The sequence below is a fragment of the Pterocles gutturalis genome, unplaced genomic scaffold (assembly GCF_000699245.1).
Source record: "Pterocles gutturalis isolate BGI_N339 unplaced genomic scaffold, ASM69924v1 scaffold50105, whole genome shotgun sequence".
Lineage (NCBI taxonomy): Eukaryota > Metazoa > Chordata > Aves > Pterocliformes > Pteroclidae > Pterocles > Pterocles gutturalis.
This window is the reverse complement of record NW_010142711.1, coordinates 34,060-39,289: the sequence shown is the minus strand read 5'-3', so window position 1 is coordinate 39,289 and position 5,230 is coordinate 34,060. Positions and strand designations below refer to the sequence as shown.

The 5,230-nt window shown below is 40.4% G+C and overlaps 1 protein-coding gene across 2 annotated transcripts in view; it reads left to right on the top strand.

The window, feature by feature from the left end:
• Positions 1-1,186: 1,186 nt before the first annotated feature.
• The window catches only part of SLC25A29 (solute carrier family 25 (mitochondrial carnitine/acylcarnitine carrier), member 29), a 6,117-nt gene continuing 2,073 nt past the window's right edge, over positions 1,187-5,230 (top strand). Inside the window, exons 1-2 of one of the 2 annotated variants that reach the window (XM_010084460.1) lie at positions 1,187-1,237; positions 3,278-3,312. The gene's annotated coding sequence lies outside the window, so the exon portion shown is untranslated. The remainder of the gene's footprint in view (positions 1,238-3,277; positions 3,313-5,230) is intronic. The other variant, XM_010084461.1, reaches the window with a different exon arrangement.

Below are 5,230 nucleotides of genomic sequence, written 5' to 3'. Positions count from 1 at the left end.
CGGCGGGGGGGTGGGAGCTCTCCCGGGGTCAGCACACAGGCAGCAGGAGGCTCAGGAACCCTCCCGACCCGAAAACAGTGGCACCGGAGAGGTCTAACGGGAAGAGGAGGAGGAGGGAGTGTAAGCGCTGGTCTTGCTCTGCCTTGTGCATCTGCTTAGGGCCTGCCTTCCTCTATTTTCAGCAGTTGTTAAGTTGTGCTCAGAAGATTTATTCTCGCATCTTTTCAGTTATTTGCATTTGTTATTTTCCTTGCCAAGCTGGCAAAGATATTTTTTTTTGTTGTTGTTTTTTTCAGCTTCTCTGTGACCTCATCCTAGTGATCCTTGCCTTGCCAGGGATCTCGCGTGGTCAGTTGCACCAAGGGTGTGTTCATGCTGAGCACAGTGCCCATCACGGCTTTTGGGACTTGGATTATCTTGCCCCTGTGCTGGTCTTGACCACCCTGGACTACTCCATCCCAGAGTGAGCTCTGTATTTCTGCCACATCTTGGGCAGAGGGAGGGACATAATCTTTCTGAAAATGTGAGAAGGTCAAAAACGGATTGAACTTCCAGTTTTCGTTCACAGAATTAGGGAGGTAGAGGGTCCCTTGCATCAGCCAGTATTTGTGTTTTTCGATGCAAAATGCATGAATCTGGCTTAGGCAGTATAACTAATAGGCCTGAAGGTAACTTCTAAAGGGTCCTTTGACATTAGAATAAAGCGAAGGTTTTTGGTAGTGGATGGTGCTTCTGCAGGTGCTGCCATCACATCTGGAAAGGCTGCAGGCAGAGAGCAGGGATTTTCTCCTTCCTGTAGAAAAGCTTCCAGTTTTTTCTAGGCTTCCACAGAGTGGCAAGTATATGAAATATTGAGCTTTGGAGGAAATCTGGAATTTCTGCCCACCAGACTTGCCTTGGGCTGAGGCCAGGAATTGCTGCTGAACATCCCGTATGACGTGGCATGCTCTGTAGTCACACACTTCAACCTCTGGCTGGAGTTCAGAAGCTTCATGGGAGCATAAAGGCACCTAGTACAGGCCTGAAGGACTGAAGTGTCATTTTTTATCTTCTAACTTGATAGGATGCTTTTTATCTCGCCTTCCAATAGCGCTGTGCACTCACACCTCAGGCTGGGGGTCATGCTTTGGCTCCTGTCGCCCCAGACCTGGGAGGAAAACCGAGGCCCAACCATGGCATTTGTTTTGTTTCAGGTGCTGCTGGAGTGCTGGTAGGACACCCATTTGACACTGTTAAGGTGGGTTGATTATGAAATACCTTTGTCTCTAGGTAGAAAACGTTAAGCTTTTCTAAGGAATGAGGGAGGAAAAAAGTCCCCAGGTGCTATAGGACCATAAATCTGTGCTGGAAAGCTGGGAGCAAGCTTCCTCGACCACTGTTTATAGATTTGCAGTCTCCAGCTTTTCAGAAGTGAGAAAATTGTTTGTATGTATGATTCAACCCAGTAACATGACAAACGCTGGCTTAAACTACAAATTCATCAGTGCAGTAGCAATGTCGTATTTGAAAATCCGATCTTACGTTTAACTTCATCTTGTTCTGAGCTTGCCCCTCTGCAGCTGTTCATCACTAACTGCTAGAACTGCCTCTCCCTGCGTTTGTAACTCAACCCTACTTTGTTACTAGGTTGAAAATTTCTGTTGAGTTTCCCCTTCAAGCTCTGCTACTTACTCCAAACATTAATTTGTATGCTAGCCAAAGGGTGTAAATGGATAACAATCCACAGCATGAAGCTTGTCTGGGGGCTTTTTCCTCCCTTTAACTATTATTATATATTTTTATAACTTTCAGAGTTAAAATTGATTTTCTGATGGTCTGTTAGCTGTATCTGATATGCATACTAAGGGTAGCTAAGACCTGTTCAAAGATAAGATTTTAAATCTCCTGGAGGGCCCTTCAGCAAGGGCTCCCAGGGGTCCAAGTCAATTTGTCAGAATGGGATGACAATTTCAGTCACTTTTTGGCAGCCTTATCCAAAGTCTTGCACTAGAAGAATAGAAGAAGGGATGCCAATATATATATATTCCCTTCTGAAGTAATACACCAGATCACTTGACTGCAGCAGACAGCATGCCACGCACTAGAGCTATATTTGGAGTGCCTCTACCTTGCTGAATTTAGATATGCAAAGGGCTGATAGTGTTACCGAGGTCATCACCATATTCTGTATTCTAGCACATGGTTAATTCAATACAGATTTTCCTAGCTAGTGGATATTAGTCCTTGCCAGTCAAGTGCAAGCTGCTCAAATAGTAAAAACTGCACGTTTTGCAGAGTATGGTAAATTTGACTGTTAATTAATTGGGCTGAATTGTAGTATATGTTTGTGGGACTAGTATTATCTAGACTAGCACTTTTTTTTTTTTTTACAGTGGTACAGGCCCAGCTGTCTTTTTCTCTCACCCATATGCTGCCAAGTTTTACATGCTTAACTTAAGGTGATGGGTCATTTCACTGAAGCCAGCAAAACTGCTAAAATTCTATGCTCAGACTAAAGTTAAGCATGTGTGGGGTTTTCGGTTTTTAAAGTGGAACAGCTTCTAGTGCATGAAACTAAACATTTAAGTGTCTGCAAAACTGAGGCTCTCAGGCTAGTTTCAGCAGATGTATTAATGCAAAATAGATGTGTTGGCTTTAGAAAAAGCATCTTGCTTTACAATAGAGCAAATAGGTTGCTTCTGGATGACTTTAAATGTCTGTGCCATGGCACACTGTATTTTCATACCCATTAGAAGCTCTCATAAGCATTTATCTATTTTTTGTCAGAGAAAATACTAATGTTTGTGTTATTAGCTGGCATAGTCACCACTGTATGTGGGAAAACTAACACAGTCACCAGTTGTTTTTTTTTTTTCTTAAAGACATTACCTAACTTCTTGTGTATGTATATGTGTTAAGAATTAACCCTTTCTATGGTTCTGCAGTGTGTAAAGGGCTAGCTGGTAGTCACCTTAGACTGAGTTTTTCATAGAACTGAACAATGGGAAGGCTGCTTAGATAAGCCAGAATTTTACTGTTGTCTTGACTTTTAAGCTCTTTTTTTGGCCGGTGATCATGTTTCACAAAGCGGGGAGGGGGATGGTGGGACACACAGGGAGAGATTAAGCGGGTGACGTCACCCTGTGAAACCCCCAACTGAGCTGATCTCAGAACTGGCAAACTCCTTATCCCTGGTTTGTTAATGTAATGTATAAAATTGCTTTTTTGCTTTTAACTGCCTTTACTTTCTGAGCTAGGGGCTGTCTTCATTAACAGCAAAAGTGTTACTTTGTTGTAGATGACAGATAAGCCTCATCACGGGAGAGTTACCTAGTAAGTACAGCCCAGGTGAACACTTCTGTTTCTCTCAGTCTTAATTTATTCCCAAATGTATTAGTTCAACTACAGATCTAAAAGGTTTATGAAGCATTTTCCCTTTTTAGTTTTAAACTGATATGTCCCTCTTCTACAGCTATGGCATGGAGGGAGTGGGGTTTAAATATCCCTTTTTTTTTTAAATGTGAAGTCTTATTCTGAACATTCTTTCTCGTATGTATTTCTGGCTGTGTACACTTGCACACACAGTGGCTCTAAAACTGAATCTAAGGCTTGCTGTTGTTGAGGTCTTATCCTCCACATATCTCTGGAGGACATTTTCATTGCTCAAACACTTCTAAATCCCTTATTTTGCACATTATTAAATGTTTGGACTGTTTTGGGGGCACAGTGGTTTGTTTTTGCTTAGTCTTGAACACCTTTATGCAAGTCTTTAGTGATGTGACATTACTGTGTTAATATTGGACCTAAAACCTTAGCAGCAGTGGTTTCAAATAAAAAGGAACCTTGAATATGGGGCAATGAATAGAACAGAGGGTTAAACCTTGCACATGATTCATCCTTCCTATAGTTGTACACACTAAAGAGCTTGTTGACTATGGCATTGATACTCATTAAATAAAGTTTCATATGCATTCATTGCCTTACCTGGCAGCTTGCTAATGTGTGATCAGCACTGTGCTCAAATAAAGAGATGTTATTTTCTTTCTTAGACCTAGATATTTTATCCTACAAGGCTTAATTGGTCAATATTTCACAAATTATTTAGACAAAAATAGTGGGAGCTGTATGGCACTAGGAAATTCAGTTTATATACAGAAGATGACTAATTCTAAACTACTAAAGACAAGTGTATAAAAAAAGATAAAAAAGTTAAAGTAAGAAGGTTCCTAAGCTGCAGTTCTTCCAAATCCCATACATGTGCAAGTCCCCTGACTTCACAGACAGGGTTTGAAAGAGTAGCAGTAAATTATAAATGCAGTAAAACCTTCCTTTTGGGCAATTCTGACAGCTTGTTAAGATTTATGACTTTGCTTGTGAGTCTGCTTCTTGAGCAGTTTTAACAATGTGCCAACCCCCCAGAAGTCACTTGAATAACAAAGGATTTATTTTCTTTGAATCCTACCATAAACCTACTTTTAACTCTAAGTTTTTAAAACCCTGTTCCATCGTGGGAGACCTGAGGTGATCTCAGCCTCCCAGTATGGCTGGCATACACTAACTTGTACATTAAAAAGCCACTACAAACTAAAGTTTTGATTTACAAAACATAAAATGACATGTTGTAGGAATATAAAAAATACTGAAACTGTACATAATTTATTTTTTCCCCATAGAAAGCTAACGTGAATATAGCATTTGACAAATTATGTCCTCTAATCCTTTTCTAGACCCACATTGTCTTACAGGTCTTTCACTGTTGTGGTGGTGTTTATTATTAATTTAGGCAAACAACAATGAAAAGATTTTAAAGTCAGTAATCTTTCACACAGACCTGATAACCTTTTATTTTGTTCAGAATAAGAGTCTTGAAGTTTTCTGCACTGGAGTTGCAGCAGCAGCATTAAATGGTTGATCAGCATTTTTCTAAGCCCTCCATGCTGAAAGTCAAAGACAGATTTCTAACTTTCCCAATCCAGTGAAACCAATTTATTGAGTTTATTGCAGTGTGGAGCTTTACAGGAAGTAGGTAGCTTTGAGACTTTTTTGTTTTAAGTGTGCTGAAGACAAATTAGCAGGAAAAAACAGAACTGGACTTCCCATTAAAGGTTAAAACACGTCTAGCAAAAGGGCCTGTCTCCTTAATGTCACCAGTCACAGTAGCATCTATCTGTCCAGCAGAACATACCGTTTCAGTTTTGATAAAGTTGATTACTAACATTAAAAGTTTGAAACAGTCCCACCCTTATCAATT